Source organism: Apium graveolens, chromosome 9, assembly GCF_009905375.1.
Source record: "Apium graveolens cultivar Ventura chromosome 9, ASM990537v1, whole genome shotgun sequence".
Lineage (NCBI taxonomy): Eukaryota > Viridiplantae > Streptophyta > Magnoliopsida > Apiales > Apiaceae > Apium > Apium graveolens.
In genome coordinates this window covers 83,735,609-83,756,190 of record NC_133655.1, presented here as the reverse complement: position 1 = coordinate 83,756,190, position 20,582 = coordinate 83,735,609, and positions in this window count along the sequence as shown.

Sequence of the window (20,582 nt, the reverse complement as noted above, 5' to 3'; positions counted from 1 at the left end):
AGGAACTGTGTATCTAGCTGACTTTAACTCATCCAATGCAGAATCTGTCACTTTCCTTCTCAGCAAAGCAAATCAAGATGAAAGTTGGCTATGGCACAAGAAGCTGTCCCATCTAAACTTCAAGACCATGAATGAGCTTGTCAAGAAAGAACTGGTTAGAGGTATTCCTCAAGTGAAATTTACAAAGGATGGACTGTGTGATGCTTGCCAAAAGGGAAAGCAAATCAAAGCATCATTCAGAAAGAAACTTGATTCAACAATTGAAGAACCTTTGCAATTGCTACACATGAATTTGTTTGGACATGTCAATGTGTTGTCCATCTCAAGGAAAAGTTTTTGCCTAGTAATTGTAGATGATTTCCCAAAGTTCTCTTGGACATATTTCCTAAAGTCTAAGGATGAGGCTAGTAAAATCATCATCAATCACATAAGACAGGTCAACAATCATCCTGATTTCAAAGTTAGAAAAATCAGGAGTGACAATGGAACTGAGTTCAAGAATTCTGTGAAGGGTTTTAGCACATAAACGCAGCGAAAAAGTAAATTTAAATCTTAAAAAAACTGAAACCCTCCGCAGGATCCATGTAAAAAATAATATTTAATACGTAGTTCAGTATGTTTACCTTAAGAAGCTTTACGTTAATGGAAAGATGGAGGTCTTTAATGGCGATCCAAAAACGATGAACGGAGATCCTTAGCAGCTGCTCCTCAAGTGTGAAGCACTCCACCAATATCCACCAAGAAAACGATGTAATGAAGGAGGAGGAGATGGAGAAAATTAGGGTTTTGTAAATCTTTTTGGTTGATGCAAAAATAAGGTTTATAATAGTATATTTATAGGCAAAATTTTCAGCGGAAAATTTTCCCATAAAATATTATTATTATTAACCCTTTATTATTCTCACTAATAATTAAAATTTTTTTTAATTATTAATCCTTTTTCTAAACTCTTTAGAAATAATTCTCTCACTTGATTTAATTTCCAAAAATTAAATTCTTAATTAATAATATTAAGAACCTTTTCTTAATTAATTTATAATCAATTAAATCTCATTTAATCAATTATTAAATTTTCCATTTAATTATTTATTTTATAAATAAATAATTATCAGCCATTATTAATTAATTCCTTCACCATTAAATCATTCTCTTTTATGGTGTGACCCTGTAGGTTCAATATTAAGCCGGTAGTAGAAATAAATAATAATAAAACTATTTTATCATTATTTATATAAATTCTCTAATTCATTAAATATGATTAATTAATTAATCATATTTATTAATATCAATAAAATCAAAACAGATTACATAAAAGTTATTCCTAAATCCTCATACATGATTGGACTTAGGACATATCTCTTTCAATCTCCCACTTGTACTAAATCCAATGACTCTGGTATCTAATACCCATCTTGTCTTTATGATGATCAAAGTGACTCAGAGAAAGTGGCTTTGTGAGTGGGTCTGCTACATTGTTATGTGTGTCAACTCTCTCGACGTTAACATCTCCTCTTTGAACAATCTGAATGGCACCACCATTCAGAGTAAACACGTACCCTAACATGGATTTGCTATCACTTTCTGATCGAAAACTAGAGTCAGTATAACCCTCTATTTTCAACTCAGATTCACCACCAAAAACAAGAAAAATGTCATGAGTCCTTCGCAAGTACTTAAGGATGTTTTTCACTACTTTCCAGTGGTCTTCACCTGGATTGGACTGATATCTGCTCGTCACACTAGTTGAATAAGCAACATCAGGCCTTGTACACAACATCACGTACATGATAGATCCTACTGTTGAAGAATAAGGAATCTTACTCATACGCTCTCTTTCCTCAGGTGTCTTAGGAGACATTTTTTCGGAAAGGGACACTCCATTGCTCATCGGTATGAGACCTCTTTTGGAATTTTCCATGCTAAACCTTTTAAGCACTTTCTGGATGTATGTACCCTGGGTAAGACCTATCATTCTTCTAGATCTATCTCTATAGATCTTCATACCGAGAATGTAGGATTCTTCTCCCAAGTCCTTCATGGTGAAGTTCTTTGATAGCCATACTTTGACTGATTGTAGCATCGGTATAGCATTTCCTATAAGAAGTATGTCATCCACATACAATACAAGAAATATTACCGCGCTCCCACTAACCTTCTTGTAGACACATGGTTCATCTATGTTTTTGATAAAACCAAACTCTTTGATTGTCTCATCAAAACGGATGTTCCATCTACGAGAAGCTTGCCTTAAACCATATATGGTTCGCAGCAGCTTACACACTAGGTGTTCATTTCCCTTGGAAAGAAAACCCTCTGGCTATGTCATATACACTTCCTCCTCAAGTTCCCCATTGAGGAAGGCTGTTTTCACATCCATTTTCCAGATCTCATAGTCATAGTAAGCAGCAATCGCAAGCAAAATCCGAATTGATTTTAACAGTGCTACAGGCGAAAAAGTTTCATCAAAGTCAATCCCTTGCCTTTGTTTGAATCCTTTTACCACGAGCCTGGCCTTATAGGTCTCCACCTGGCCATTTGCTCCAATCTTTCTTTTGTATACCCACTTGCACCCAATAGGCTTAACACCTTCAGGCGCCTCAACCAGAGTACATACTTGGTTAGTATACATAGATTCCATTTCAGATTTCATGGCACTGTGCCATTTCTCTGAGTCAACACTACTCATAGCCTCATTATAGGTCACAGGGTTGTCATCATCAATGATTGACAACTCATTGTCATTCTCAATGACAAGGCCATAATACCTCTCAGGTTGGCGAGACACTCTCCCTGTCCTACGAATGAGCTGTTCCACAGAAGGTTGTTCAGTCCGAACATGTGTTTCCACTTGATCCGTAGTAGTTTGTGCTTCTTGAACTTCATCAAGTTTAATTTTGCTCCTACTATTTCCTTCAAGGATAAACTCCTTTTCCAAGAAGGTAGCATGTCTGGAGACAAACACCCGATGATCGGTGTAAAAGTAATACCCCAAAGTCTCTTTGGGATATCCCACAAAATTACATTTTAGGGATCGAGATTCCAGCTTATCTGGGTCAACTTTCTTGACATAAGCTGGACATCCCCAAATCTTAACGTGTTTAAGACTCAGTTTCCTTTCTTTCCATATCTCATATGGTGTTTGAGGAACAGATTTGGAAGGCACCTTATTCAGTAAATATGCTGAGGTTTCCAATGCATAACCCCCATAGGAATACTGGAAGATTCGCATAGCTCATCATGGACCGAACCATGTCTAACAAAGTTCGATTTCTCCTTTCAGATACCCCATTTAACTATGGAGTATATGGAGGAGTCCACTAGGAGACTATACCATTTTCTTTGAGATAATCTAGAAACTATCCATTCAAGTATTCACCACCTCGATCTGATCGAAGAGTTATAATACTGTGTTTGGTTTGTTTATCCACTTCATGTTTATATTCTTTGAACTTTTCAAAGTCTTCAGACTTGTGTTTCATCAAATACACATATCTGAATCTAGATCTATCATCTATAAAAGTAATGAAGTACGAAAATCCACCCATGGCTTGCGTAGACATTGGTCCACATACATCTGTGTGTACCAATCCTAGAAAATCTGCAGCCCTCTCTCCATGTCCACTAAATGGAGATTTGGTCATTTACCCAATAGACAAGACTCGCATGTAGGATATGATTCAAAATCAAAGGGGTCAAGTAACCCTTCCCTATGCAATGTCCGCAGTCTATTTTCACTAATATGACCTAGCCTACAGTGCCATAAATAGGTCAGATTTTTATCATCTCGTTTTCTTTTATTAGTTTGTTCAATATGAAGTAAATCATGCTCTACGTCACATACATACAGACCATTATTTAAAATGCCACATCCAAAAAGAACATTATCTCTAAGGATAGAACATTCATTATTCTTAATAATAAATGAAAAACCATCCACATCCAATATAGGAATAGAAACAATATTCCTCACAATAGAGGGAACGTAATAACAATTATTCAAAATAATAGTCTTTCCCGTAGGCATATGTAAACTAAATGATCCTACAGATATGGCCGCAACCCTTGTTCCATTGCCCATACGTAGAATCACCTCATCTTTTTCAAGAGTCCTACTTCCCTTTAGTCCTTGCAACGAATTGCAAATATGAGAACCACAGGCGGTATCTAATACCCAAGAAGAAATTTGACCTAGTGACATATTAACTTCGATCATGAACATGCCTGAATCAGAAGCGGTAGTCTCACTACCCTTCTTCTTCAATTCTGCAAGGTAAACCTTGCAGTTCCTCTTCCAGTGCCCCAACTTGTTACAGTGAAAATAAACAGCTAAATTAGGACCAGTCAACTTGTGAGCATCTAGTATGCTCCGGAGTGATAGTGCAGAAGACATGACGAATATAGTAAATCTGTAAATGATAAACACATAAAAACACTTAGCAAATATTCAATTTCATTTCAAAACACTATATGAATCGGGTCTTTATTCATAAGTGTCTCCCACTAGTTTATCTAATTTTTTCAACCCCCTAAGTAAAAATTAAGCATTCATAATGCTAGTGGGAATAGGTAGGGGTGCACATGGGTCGACGAAACCGATCAAACCGACCCTATTTTCGGCCGATTAAACCGAATAGTTATAACCCGATATTAGGTTGGGTTAAAAATATGCCAACCCAACTTTGATGGGTTGGGTATGGGTTTTAAGTTATTTTTAACCAACCCAACCCAACCCGATTTTTTAATTTATTCGTATAAATATATAATATATACATTTCTGTTTTATACATGTGGTATCACTATGCTGGCAAATTAGCTAATATTTACTTGATTTCTTTGACTAACAAGTATTTATTAATCAAAGTATTCTGCATGCTTTCCTGCTAACATTTCTTAGTGCATGTAATTTGGCCAATCCTGTATAAACATCCATATTCATTTACTTTGCATGCACTGTTTTGACAAATTTCATTTACTATTGTTAATGTAATAGCTAACATCTTGCCTAATGTAACTGCTGAACTTTTAAAAAACCCGTTCAACCCAACCCAAACCGAACCAACCCGACATACAAGGGGTAGGGTTGGGTTGTGTTTTTATTTTTTATGGGTCAGTTAATAATTTTCAAACCGATTTAATTGGGTCGGGTTGCTAAAATGTCTCCAACCCGGCCAACCCGACCCACGTGCACCCCTAGGAATAGGGATCCTACATTCCATCACAAAACCTCGGTTGTGGCATGAAACGTCATGTGATGTTCAATAGGCAGATAACTCTTGTCAATTACATCTTAGGTTATTCCCTAATATAATTTTAGCCTCTTGAATAATTGAGTCACGGCTGTGGTACGACAAACTCAATATTCTAAGTCAAGTCTAACCCAACATTTCGTACAATTGAATCAGTCTCCAACGGCCCACGATTGTAGCACGTACCGACCTTTAGATTCTAATTCAATGTACACATCTTTATGTAATAGAAAAGTATTTCTTATTTCGAAATCAAAGCCCCCGGCTGTAGCACGAAACGACAATGATTTAAAAATAAGAACCACTTTCTACCATGTTGGAAGGCTATGTCCGACACAAGCCCGTTGTGTCATTGGCCAATTACTACTTGATATTATTTAATTTTAGAGGGATTATATTACGTTACAATCATAATCATATTATAAAGAGATTCTTCCTTTTAAATTAAATATTTCAAATCAATAATCGATAATCAGATGATTCCCAGATCGGGTGGAGCATTGTCAAGAGGCGTCACTTAATAACCCTTTCTTACAGATAGAAATCTGCTGTTGACAGAATCATCCTTTCTCTCAATATTGAAAATTCATATTCAATTATATGTTTCATGAACACAAGAATCTCATGATCGTATTCATAATATTTATTTTTAAGGAAAGAAACGATTCCTATTCTAGATTTTCTAGAGCACGCCTTATATTGATTTAAGTTCACCTAAATCTATCATCACATGGTAAACATAGGCATATATCTCATATATAAAATTAAATAAACAAGTAAATGTAAAGTGCAATAAAGTAAATGTGTTTGGTTATGGCCCCATCCTATGTGATCTTTATCAAGCTCATGATAAAGATCAAGGTCAATCTAATATGGTGATGGAAATAAATACAACTACTTATTACATAAGTCTTCTTCTTTATTTAGACTTCTTGTATGCCTCGTCTTCTTCTTTGTATCACCTCCATTGGATAGCCTTCTTGAGTCTTCAATTACATTACATGATTGAAAGTAAAACTAATCTAATGAACTTACAAGAATAACTCGAGTTACATTCGAGATTTATGATTACAAAGATTGACGACATGCAAGTCGTATTTAAAACCAAAACCAAAACCATTACACTAAGGTCGAAATGCCATAACCATCCACCATGCTGATACAACACATAAAAGCATGTTAAAACACATAATCTGATCTTAACATATCATATTATCCATGATCTAATCATAAAAATAAAATATGACAAAAATCAGAAAAATCAGAATCAAATCAGAAAAACAAGAATCACTGTTTACGGGCAGTAAACGACGTCAAACGCCTTACAGACGAGTTGATAGCTTTAGCTATCTGTTTTGCTCAGACGCTCGTTTACCTATGGAATAGGGTATTTATTTGCATAAATCGGACACCAGACCCAGATTTTAGCAAATCTGTAGCAGCCAATTCAGAATACGTATCTAATATGATTCTCATAATTAGAACAAACATAAATCATGTATATATCAGTATATATACAGATTACATAATCATCTTATGATTATACAACTCACATGAATATCATATATTCAAAACCATACATATATAAGCATATTATACCAACATCAAATCATGGCGAATCACGTACATGCTCATATATCGAAAATAGTTAAACACATAAATGAATTAAAAACTTTTCGCAAGTAGCTCTGATGCCATTGAAGGGTTTTTAACACATAAACGCAGCGAAAACGTAAATTTAAATCTTAAAAAAACCGAAACCCTCCGCAGGATCCATGCAAAAAATAATATTTAATTCGTAGTTCAGTATGTTTACCTTAAGAAGCTTTATGTTAATGGAAAGATGCAGGTCTTTAATGGCGATCCAAAAATGATGAACGAAGAACCTTAGCAGCTGCTCCTCAAGTGTGAAGCACCCCACCGGTATCCACCAAGAAAATGATGTAATGAAGGAGGATGAGATGGAGAGAATTAGGGTTTTGTAAATCTTTTTGGTTGAGGCATAAAATAGGGTTTATAATAGTATATTTATAGGCAAAATTTTCAGCTGAAAATTTTCCCATTAAATATTATTATTATTAACCCTTTATTATTCTCACTAATAATTAAAACACCTTTTAATTATTAATCCTTTTTCTAAACTCTTTAGAAATAATTCTCTCACTTGATTTAATTTCCAAAAATTAAATTCTTAATTAATAATATTAAGAACCTTTTCTTAATTAATTTATAATCAATTAAATCTCATTTAATCAATTATTAAATTTGCCAATTAATTATTTATTTCATAAATAAATAATTATCAGCCATTATTAATTAATTCCTCCACCATTAAATCATTCTCTTTTATGGTATGACCCTGTAGGTTTAATATTAAGCCGGTAGTAGAAATAAATAATAATAAAACTATTTTATCATTATTTATATAAATTCTCTAATTCATTAAATATGATTAATTAATTAATCATATTTATTCTACATCGTGAGGGATACTTCTCAGCATATCGCGACTATCCGGATAATACAAATTCACTTCTTAGAATACCAAGAACCTATTCAGTGAGTAGTTACCGTACAATCAATTCCTTCTACCCTGCAATGTCACGATTAAATACAAGGCATGGAACTTGTGTCAAGCCTATCTTATTTAATCACTTGCTTTCCCATTCACTATGCTTAGTTCTATTTAATGTAAATTAGAAACTCCTTTCTAATTTCATTCACTCTGGCCAGAGATTCCTGAACTAACATAAGTGGATCAACATTGAACATTCTCTTCCTACACTGGAAGGGGTAGATCCTTTATTGATCATACACTATCTTCGTGTACAAATTCCTATACCCAGTAGAGCCCTTATAATTGTCCCTTGAGACTAAGAACTAAACCAAAGCATAGTTCAGTGTACATAAGATGACTATGATGACCTCAAGTCTAAGGATATTTATACAACTATCACTATGTGAACAACTGTTGACATGTGAGTGAACTTCATCAGTTGTTCAGCTGTGTGAGTCATGTTCAGTGAAGTTATTCTATAATAAGCACCTACATACTAGCTATAGTGTCACCACACAAATGTCTATGAGAACATACATCCTTCATAATGAAGCAAGCATAGTATGTACCGATCTTTGCGGATTATTAATTACCAGTTAGTAATCCTACGACTAGGAACTATTTAAGTTTAGAGTTATCATATTTTAGGTCTCATTATTATGATCTCATCACAATCCATAAAAAGCTTTACTCTAAACTGTGGTATATCTTATTTAAACATTTAAATAGATAGAGCCCGCAATAAAAACAAAACAAGCCTTTTATTTATATCAATGAAATCAAAACAGATTACATAAAAGTTATTCTTAAATCCTCATACATGATTGGACTTAGGACATATCTCTTTCAATCCCCCACTTGTACTAAATCCAATCACTCTGGTATCTAATAACCATCTTGTCTTTATGATGATCAAAGTGACTCTGAGAAAGTGGCTTTCTGAGTGGGTCTGCTACGTTGTTATGTGTGTCAACTCTCTCGACGTTGACATCTCCTCTTTCAACAATCTGAATTGCACCACCATTCAGACTAAACACGTACCCTGACATGGATTTTCTTTCACTTTCTAATTGAAAACTAGAGTCAGTATAACCCTCTATTTTCAACTCAGATTCACCACCAAAAACAAGAAAAATGTCCTGAGTCCTTCGCAAGTACTTAAGGATGTTTTTCACTTCTTTCCAGTGGTCTTCACCTGGATTGGACTGATATCTGCTCGTCACACTAATTGAATAAGCAACATCAGGCCTTGTACACAACATCGCGTACATGATAGATCATATTGCTGAAGCATAAGGAATCTTACTCATACGCTCTCTTTCCTCAGGTGTCTTAGGAGACATTTTTTTCGAAAAGGGACACTCCATGGCTATTGGTATGAGACCTCTTTTGGAGTTTTCCATGCTAAACCTTTTAAGAACTTTCTGGATGTATGTACCCTGGGTAAGACCTATCATTCTTCTAGATCTATCTCTATAGATCTTCATACCGAGAATGTAAGATGCTTTTCCCAAGTTCTTCATGGTGAAGTTCTTTGATTGCCATACTTTGACTGATTGTAGCATCGGTATATCATTTCCTATAAGAAGTATGTTATCCACATACGATACAAGAAATATTACCGCGCTCCCACTAACCTTCTTGTAGACACATGGTTCATCTATGTTTTTGATAAAACCAAACTCTTTGATTGTCTCATCAAAACGGATGTTCCATCTACGAGAAGCTTGCCATATATGGTTCGCAGCAGATTACATACTAGGTGTTCATTTCCCTTGGAAAGAAAACCCTCTGGCTGTGTCATATACACTTCCTCCTCAAGTTCCCCATTGAGGAAGGCCGTTTTCACATCCATTTGCCAGATCTAATAGTCGTAGTAAGCAGCAATCGCAAGCAAAATCCAAATTGATTTTAACAGGGCTACAGGCGAAAAAGTTTCATCAAAGTCAATCCCTTGCCTTTGTTTGAATCCTTTTGCCACGAGCCTGGCCTTATAGGTCTCCACCTGGCCATCTGCTCCAATCTCTCTTTTGTATACCCACTTGCACCCAATAGGCTTAACACCTTCAGGCGCCTCAACTAGAGTCCATACTTGGTTGGTATACATAGATTCCATTTCGGATTTTATGGCACTATGCCATTTCTCTGAGTCAACACTACTCATAGCCTCATTATAGGTCACAGGGTTGTCATAATCAATGATTGACAACTCATTGTCATTCTCAATGACAAGGCCATAATACCTCTCAGGTTGGCGATACACTCTCCCTGTCCTACGAATGGGATGTTCCACAGAAGGTTGTTCAGTCGGAATAGGTGTTTCCACTTGACCCGTAGTAGTTTGTGCTTCTTAAACTTCATCAAGTTCAATTTTGCTCCCACTGTTTCCTTCAAGGATAAACTCCTTTTCCAAGAAGGTAGCATGTCTGGAGACAAACACCCGATGATCGGTGTAAAAGTAATACCCCAAAGTCTCTTTAGGATATCCCACAAAATTACATTTTACGGATCGAGATTCCATCTTATCTGGGTCAACTTTCTTGACATAAGCTGGACATCCCCAAATCTTAACGTGTTTAAGACTCGGTTTCCTTTCTTTCCATATCTCATATGGTGTTTGAGGAACTGATTTGGAAGGCACCTTCATAATGTCACCACACAAATGTCTATGAGAACAGACATCCTTCATAATAAAGCAAGCATAGTATGTACCGATCTTTGCAGATTATTAATTACCAGTTAGTAATCCTACGACCAGGAACTATTTAAGTTTAGAGTTATCATCTTTTAGGTCTCATTATTATGATCTCATCACAATCCATAAAAAGCTTTACTCTAAACTGTGGTATATCTTATTTAGACTTATAAATAGATAGAGCCCGCAATAAAAATAAAACAAGCCTTTTATTAATATAAATGAAATCAAAACAGATTACATAAAAGTTATTCCTAAATCCTCATACATGATTGGACTTAGGACATATCTCTTTCATTCTGTGATGAGATCATTTTGTGAAGAAACTGGGATTATGCATGAATTTTCTGCAGCAAGGACTCCACAACAAAATGGAGTGGTAGAAAGGAAGAACAGATCCCTTATTGAAGTTGCAAGGACAATGCTTGAAGAATCAAAGTTATCAACATACTTTTGGGCTGAAGCTGTGAACATTGCCTGCTACACTTAAAATATCTCTTTGGCGAATCAAGAAAAATGCATGACTCCCTACCAATTATTCAAGAGCAGGAAACTAACTCTAAATTTTCTTTATGTCTTTGGCTGCAAATGTTATATCTTGAAGAATCAAACTGATCAACATGGGAAGATTGATGGTAAAATAGATGAAGGAATTTTTGTTGGATATGCTGTGGAAAAAGAATATAGAGTCTACAGTCTAGGAACCAACATTGAATCAATACATGTTGTGTTTGATGATAAAAAGATTGGAGGACTGCAAGATGGAGAATTCCATGAGAGCCTTAAATTTGACAATGTGGAGATGATTAGTGATGACAGTGATGATGAAAGTGATCAAGAAACTACAATAAAGGGTAGTGCAAAAAAATCTACAACTAATGAAGCTAATAACTCAACATCCATCGAGTTACAAAATGCTTCATCCGTCGGGAGACAATCTGCATCATCCATCGGGAGACAATCAGCTTCATCCGTCGGAACTCAAAATACACCATTCGTCGGGTCATTAAAAGAAGCTGAAAGTCAGAATAGATCACTCACAGAAAGTTCCCCTTTCCCAAATCAAAGATTCACAAACTCAGGGGGAGTTTCTAATAATCAAAACTCAATCACACATCAAGACAACAATGAGGTCTCTTCATCCAAAGCTAATCTACCTCAACAAAGAAAATGGACAAAGGATCACCCCTTTGAGCTCATCATTGGTGATGTATCTTCTAGAGTTCAAACAAGGAGAGCAACTCAAGAAGAATGTCTATATAGCAGCTTTCTATCTAAGGAAGAACCAAAGAAGTTAAAAGAAGCTTTGTTGGATCCAGATTGGATTTTAGCTATGCAGGAAGAGCTAAACAAATTTGAAAGGAACAATGTTTGGAAGCTGGTACCCAAGCCTAAAGGAAAGAATCCAATTGACACCAAATGGGTATTCAGAAACAAGATGGATGAAAATGGCATAGTAGTCAGGAACAAAGCTAGATTGGTTGCTAAGGGCTATTGTCAACAAGAAGGAATAGATTTTAATGAAACCTTTTCTCCTATTACAAGACTTGAAGCCATCAGAATTTTCTTAGCCTATGCAGCCCATGCAAATTTCAAGGTCTATCAAATGGATGTCAAGAGTGCCTTTCTAAATGAATATTTGGAGGAGGAAGTTTATGTAAGTTAGCCTCCCGATTTTGAAGACCCAAATTTTCGAAATCATGTCTACTATCTTTTTGAAAGCACTCTATGGATTGAAGCAAGCACCTAGAGCCTGGTATGACACTTTATCAAAGTTTCTTTTAGAGAATCACTTCACAAGAGTTACTGTGGATAAAACTTTATTCTTTAGAAATGTTAATGGCTCTAGTATACTTGTTCAAATCTATGTAGATGATATTATATTTGGCTTTACGGATGAAAAACTTTGCAAAAAGTTTGCCAAATTGATGCAAAGTAAGTATGAAATGAGCATGATGGGAGAACTAACTTACTTTCTTGGTTTACAAGTTAAGTAAGTTAGTGATGGAATATTCATGAATATTCATTAGTCAAACTAAATATATTCATGATCTTTTAAAAAAGTTTGATCTAATGGATTGCACATCTGCAAAAACTCTCATGGCCACTACAACTAAGCTTGAATTAAACACTACTGAAAAGTCAGTGGATATTTCAAGTTATAGGGGCATGGTTGGTTCACTTCTATACTTAACAGCTAGTAGGCCAGATATAATGCTTGCTACTTATCTTTGTGCTAGATTTCAGGCTGATCCTAGAGAATCTCATTTAGTAGCTATTAAGAGAATTTTCAGATATATTTCAAGGGAACACCAAAACTTGGCATTTGGTACCCTAGAGATTCTGGTTTTGATCTAACTGGTTATTCAGATGCAGATTATGCAGGTTGTAGAATTGATAGAAAAAGTACAACAGGAACCTGTCAATTTCTAGGAAATAAGCTTGTGTCCTGGTTCAGTAAAAAGTAAAATCCAGTTTCTACTTCTAGAGCAGAAGCTGAATATATTGCTGCTGGAAGTTGCTGTGCACAGATTTTGTGGATGAAAAACCAATTGCTAGACTATGTTCGGTAAGTGGAAATAATTCCTTTTTTCTATGATAACACAAGTGCAATTGCCATCACTGAAAATCCAGTACAGCATTCAAGAACAAAACACATAGACATCAAGTACCATTTCATAAGGAAATATGTGATGAATGGTACTGTGGAACTACATTTTGCTCCAAGTGAAAAACAGCTTGCAGATATATTTACCAAGCCACTGGATGAATCCACCTTTTCAAGGTTGGTAAGTGATATAGGTATGCTTAATTATTCTTGAATTATTTCAGATATTTTTGCAAGTTGTAATGCAGCCAGAAATTTAATTGATTTTTCTGCCTTGGATGAAATTTTGGCTAAGTCAAAATTTAAATCCCGACGGATGATCATTGTCCATCGAGTTTGATCATCCGTCGGAATGAAATATCTAAATTCAATAATTTTTTTGGATTATTTTAATAACCCGACAGATCAAATGTTTTATCCTCATCCGTCGAGTTGTCCAAATCATGGTCGTTAATTCTCTGAACATCATCCATTGAGTTTACTTACAGTCTGTAAATATATTTCTACGGATGGTTGATAGAATTTTGGCAGTTTATTTTAATTTAAATGGCTATTTTGGGCAATTTTTATTGGTCACTTTATTTTACTTTATTATTTTTGACAGTTATTTTCTGAGATAGTATAAAAGCAAAATTCATTTTCATTACTTTTCTTTTATCATTCTCAATTCATCTGCTCTAACTTCTTTCTTTCTCAAAAGCAATTACCCTCTCTCTGCAATTTTTACTTTCTAACAATGGCACCAGTCGTCAAAATCATGTCTCAAACTGGCTTTATCTATGAGAAGAACAATTTCACAGCTCTAGTGAACAAGGGGATTCAACAGTCTGGCGACTACCACAAAATGATGGATTTTGTGCAAGGCTGTAAGCTCAAATATGCCATGCTAGGGTCTCCCACTATCTATTGTGAGGTTGTGGAGGAAATATGGACAACTGCAGTGTACAACTCAACTGACAAGACCATCACTATCACTATTAAAGGTAAGGAATTCTGTGTTAATAGTGATATTTTTAAAGCATGTTTTAGGATTCCTGATAATACTGTAACTACTCCACACACAGACACTGATATTGTTAACATTTTAAACTCCATGGGTTATGCATTCACCATCTCTAAATTAAGTGAAATTAGGAGATTGGGTCTTAGGAAAGAATGGAGTTACCTGTGTGATGTAGTTACTAAAGTATTTTCTGGTAAAATTAGCAATTTTGATTCTGTTAATATCTCCATTCTCAACATGCATTACATGCTTGTAACTGATAAATACTTCAATTTTAGTGATCTAGTCTTGTTTGAGTTGGGGTTTAAGTTAGGGGAGCTTAATAAGAGGGGTAAGACTATGTACTATGCTAGATTTTTCATGATGCTTGCTAACCACCTCTCTGAGGACATTATGCTTGAGAACCCAACCAACAAGTTAAATTTTTGGGTTCAAGAAAGAAGAATTATTGCAGATCTCAATAGAGCAGATCACCACAAAGAGGTGCCACTCTTTTACTTTCCAGTAATGGATGTACCTCAGGTAAGTGAGGTAATTTCAACTGTCTCTACTCTTCCAACTTCAAACATTTCTTTGCTTTCTAGTGCAGCAATGGCAACTGTGTCAATGACCCAATAGTTGCCTACCCAAGCTACCAAACCATCAAAAGTTTCTAAATCCAAAGCTAAGAAAGCCCCCTCTAATTTATTTTAAAAGAGATCAGTTGTAAAATCCACCAAATCTACAGAGGGGAGTGTGAAGGTGGGTAAGAAATGTGAGGGACATGGTGAAAATCAAAGAAGCCCTAAGAATAAGGGTGGTGAGCATAGTGTACCCAAACCAAGCCACACCATAACTTCCTAACAAACTATGGTTGTTAATAAGGATAAAAGCTCAATTCTAGTTTCATCCTCCCAAAAGGATGTAACTATTAAAACAAGCTCTCAACCAGGAGCACAAAACAAAAGGGGTAGGGACAAAAGTTCACCACAAACTTACACAAGAAAGAAGAAAACTAAAACTCTTGGGGATGCATAGGGTACACACACAGTGTAAAATGGAGCTAAAGACCCAGTCACTGCACCATCTCAAAGTCAAATTGATGTGGCTCCAACAAATATGGAGTTACAGCCAAAATCTGTACAAATTGAAGCACCTCAAATACCAAATTCTCCCACACACTCTTTGGATGTTGACATGATTCAAACATCTCAACCATATTCTCCATCTTTGACTTTGTTGGAGAAGCCAAAAATCCATGCAAGTGAGCATCATCTTCTAAATGATTTGTTGGCTCACTTTCCATTTCTTTCTGAGACTGTTGAGACATCTGTGCCAAAAAATTTATCAATCTGCACAGAGTCTACAATAGTCTCTACTCCACACTCATTCATTTCTAATCACTCGATGGATACTGTTCATCCGTCGAGTAGTGATTGTATCCCAACGGATGTGCCTAACAGCAGTCATCCGTCGGATAGTCAAATTACTAACCCGATGGATATTTCTCATTCGTCGGGTGTCTCTACACAACTTTAAAGTTCAACTATAGTCACAAGTGCAGATGACTTAGTAATTGTGCAATCACTATTAGGATTGGGGGAAGGTAGTGACTTGAGTGAGAGTCTGGGTTGCTCCCAGGAAAAAGAAGAGGATAAGAGTGATCTAATGCAGTCCATTTCTTCAGGACTGGCAAAAGTGAGTGTGAAGAGTCCCACCTTAGATGGTGAAGGTGAGGGTGTGAGGGTGGGGAGCCAAGGTGAGACCTTGATGCAAGAAAAAAAAGAAAATGAGAGAAATACAGGTACTGGAGATATAAGGGTAGATGTCATTGTAAGTGAGTTAATGAATGTCCAGGATGCAGACAGGGAGGGACTATCTCAGCAAACTCAAGCTGTTATAGATTCTACCTCCTTAGATGCTGAGACATTTACTCACCCTGTTCCAGCATATCAACTTCTAGATGGACAGGGCAATGACAATGCAGAAAGAATGCTCAATTTGGTGCACACCACACAATCCATGCAAAGAGCTAAGGATGTCATCACAGCCTTGCCCTCAACAGCTGGTGATGTTGATTATGAGACTGGCGGTTTTGAAGAATTCTTTAAAGGTGAGGGTGGAGATAGTGAAGAAGAGCCATTGGACATAGGGGGAGAAGAAGGCCATAGTTCCAGATCAAGCATGCCATCATGGGCCTTCTCAAAGAACTGTGATGATCACCATTTCAAGACCACACTCATCCAACTTATCAGCCAAACACAGTCTACACTTCAATCAACCACAAATGCTAGCACCAAGAAGCTTCTACAAGCACATCTAGCTTCTCTCCAACTACAGCATATCTCAGGCTACCAACAAAGTCAAAATGTCTCCCTCATCAAAAATGAAGTTGATCAACTTAAGAAAGACATATCTGACAAGTTGGAAGCTAAACTTCCAGAAGCCACAATGCTTGATATTAAAAGATAACTCTGGAAAAACTCTGATCTTGCAACCAAGGTGGATTCCTTGGATTAAAGAATGGTTGCTATGGAAGCTTCTCTTACAACAATCCATCTACACCAAGCTCAACAAACAGACTTGCTTCAGAAACTGGTGGCTGCACAGACCTCCTCCTCTACTTAACTTGCTTATAATAAAATGGGGGAGAAAGAGAGTTCTAGGAGTGAGGGGGAGCAAAAAGTGCTTAACATTCAAGTGAGTAAGGCAATTGTGCCAACAATTGCTTTCACAAAGCCACCATCTAAAGACAGCATTGATCTGATAAATGATGCAGCAACCACTTTGAGAGCAGCCGAGAAGAAGCAGTTTAGTCCAATCAATTGGGAGAAAATTGATAAGGATATTCAAAAGAAATTTGGTCTAGCAAAGAAGCCAGAAAAATCAGCCATTCATCACTCTCAAGTCAGGCAAATTTCTGTGAATGATATGAGCATGAACTATCTGGAGAGAGGCCAAACATCCGGAAGATTCAGCTCTAAAAAGGAGAATTGCCAAGGTTTTCAGAAATAGTAAGGAAATTTGTGTGGTGGCTGGACACCCTCAATTTGCTGAAGTAAAAAGGCAAGATTGAAGCAAGAAAAGAAGCAAGCTGCTCTAGATGCAAAAAAGCTCAAACAAAAGAAGGAGCAAACTGCTATCTTGACCAAGTTGCAAGCTGTAAAACCCACACAAAAAATTCCTGAACAACCATCTAAAACCACTGGATCTAAGGATCTGAAAATGCAAGAAGAATCACAGCAGGTCTATAGCTTTCTACAAAGATCCCGCAGATTCAGCTCTAAAAAGGAGAATTGCCAAGGTTTTCAGAAATGGTAAGGAAATTTGTGTGGTGGCTGGACACCCTCAATTTGCTGAAGCAAAAAGGGAAGAAAAGGCAAGATTGAAGCAAGAAAAGAAGCAAGCTGCTCTAGATGCTAAAAAGCTCAAACAAAAGAAGGAGCGAGCTGCTATCTCAGCCAAGTTGCAAGCTATGAAACCCACACAAAAAATTCCTGAACAACCATCTGAAACCACTGGATCTAAGGATTTGAAAATGCAAGAAGAATCACAGCAGAAAAGAAGGTTTAGATACAAACTTCCTTCCAAGAGAAAAGTAAACTTTGATGAAGAAGGATTGGAAGATCATTTTCCCAAAAAGTCTACTTCTACAACAACTCAAACATCCATGCCCTCTATGGCACATGAAGGATTCAAGATAGATCCATCCAAGAATTTCCATGGTGAACCTATCATTCCAAAGGATGAGCCAATAGACTAGGATAGTCTACCAATTCCTGAACTCAATCTACCTCATTTCATGAAGCCAAAGAAAACAAAGACCAGAGCAGTCAAGAAAGTGAAGCCCTCAACTCTCAGATCCAAGTCCCTAACCAAAGATCAAACCAAGGCCAACAAGGGAGATATAATGTACATCTGTGACATCAAGGAATTCTCTGATCTAAATCTCTATCTAGATGAACTGGAAGAAGTTAGAGGGATTGATGCTTACAGGAATCTACCTGAAAGTCTAGTATTTAGGTACAAGTGATGAAAAGAGATAACATGGCCACTTCACAGGATTCTTCAAGAGAGCCGATCTATACTGATAAAAGTCTACTCATCTTTCAAGATGAACTTTGGATTCAATGTGACAACTAGAAGACTAGTTCTAAAGAAGATTGAAGAACTGAAGAGTATTAGAGCCAAAGATGCACTCCCAAAGACTTTAACTATTCCTTACACAGGAAGTAGAGTGCATCTAAGGCCCTACTGGCTGATGGAATTTATGGATGATAAGGGAGTTAGAAGATTCTTCAGATTAGAGGACCGGCTGAGCATCTCTAGTAATGAGACTCTACTAGAAATGCATGAAATGTTAGATCTGACAGAAGCTGATGAACTTGAATTCCACGGACAGCTCCCAAATCAGATAGAAGAAAACAACAGGAAGCTTGGAAAGAAATTCAGACCATCAAGGAAATAGATCAATCTGCTCAGACTAGAGGAGCACCTTGAAAATGACTGTGAGCAAATCTTTATACATTTTTCCTTGTGAATTCTTCAGTAAATATTGCAGCACTTTTTAGTTTTATCTACTACCTTTTAAATTTGTATTTTTAGAGTGTTTTGTTATCATCAAGTTTCTGTTAATTTATGACTACAATTCTAGTAGGCATAAATTGGGGGAGATTGTTGGGAATATGTTGTGAACTTGATGATTACATTAACAAAACACCTTAGTAGATTTAACTTAGTAAAAAATGTAGCACCTAGCGGATGATCAATTATAGTCCTGATGGATGATTCAATATAGTCCCGATGGATGACTAATTGATATCCATCCGGTGAGTAGCTTATGTAATAATAAGTCATGTAGCACATTTTTGTAAACATCTTTGTATAGATTCTGTAGTAGCATATAAGTCATGTTGACTTTAATTAGAGATGCAGAATAGGTTGATTAATTGTAAATATAAGATGTCTTGTGATTCTGCATAAGTGAAATGAAGTCAAGTGTCAAATAGCTACCCGACGGATGATCAACAAAGCTACCCGACGGATGATCAACAAGGCAACCCGACGGATGACAAGCATGAACCCGACGGATGATCAATTCAAACATCTGTTGACAGTAACAACACAGTCACATGTGTTGGGTGTTTGCAAAAGGAATGTGGAAGCCTGTTTAACAGGAAATGAAGAACAAAAGAGCATTACCATTTCCATGCAAGTTAAGAAGATTTTCAAAAATGCTGGAATAGAGTAGTGAAGCAGCAAGGAGTTTGACTTGATAGTTTTATTTTATTATCTTGTCTTATTACCATGTAAACTTGGTGATATATAAATCAAGTGTAGCTAGTAGAATAAATAACTAAGCAAACACTTTTAGAAGAGAAATAGAAAAAGCTGTAATTGTTAAGAATTTCTCTATAGTTTGTTTGTTCACTTGTAAGGCAGCTGTGAGACAATTTGTTCTTCACAGAGTTCTTAATTCGATATATATATATATATCTGGTGGATACTTTCAAATCCACTAGAAAGTTTTAAAGACTTGTGTTTTTATTACTTTATGTTTTTGATTTATTTAACTTGTGATTCCGCACCTTGCAAATCAAAACACTTATATATATAGTTTGAGTTAGAACATTTTATAGTTCAAGAAAAGTTTACTAGAATTACATTTAACCCCCCCTTCTGTAATTCTTGCTGCATTGTTAGGGACTAACACTTTTCAGTGGTGTTCAATTCAAGTTTAGTAGCGGAGGCCCGGGAGTTTATGCAGATGTGCAATCCATTAAGTCAAACTTCTTTAAAAGGTCATGGATATATTTGGTTTAACTAATGAATTTCCATCACTAACTTTCTTAACTTGTAAACCAAGAAAGTAAGTTAGTTCTCCCATCGTGCTCATGTCATACTTACTTTGCATCATTTTGGAAAACTTTTTATAAAGTTTCTCATCTTTAGAGCCAAATAGTAGCCATTAACATTTCTAAAGAAAAGAGTTTTATCAATAGTACCTCTTGTGAAGTGTTTTTTACAAGAAACTTTGAAAAAATGTCATATCAGGCTCTAGGTGCTTGCCTCAAACCATAAAGTACTTTCTAAAGATAGTAGACATAATCAGGAAAGTTGGGGTCTTCAAAGCTAGGAGGCTGACTAACATAGACTTTCTCCTCCAAATCTCCATTCATAAATGCACTTTGAACATCCATTTGATAGACCTTGAAATTGGCATGAGCTGCAAGGCTAGAAAGATTCTAATGGCTTCAAGTCTTACAACAGGAGCAACGGTTTCATCAAAATCTATTCCTTTTTGTTGACAATAGCCCTTAGCAACCAATCTAGCTTTATTCCTGACTACTATGCCATTTTCATCCATCTTGTTTCTGAATACCCATTTGGTGTTAATAAGATTTTTGCCTTTAGGTTTGGGTACCGGCTTCCAAACTTTATTCATTTCAAATTGGTTTAGCTCCTTCTGCATAGATAAAACCCAATCAGGATCT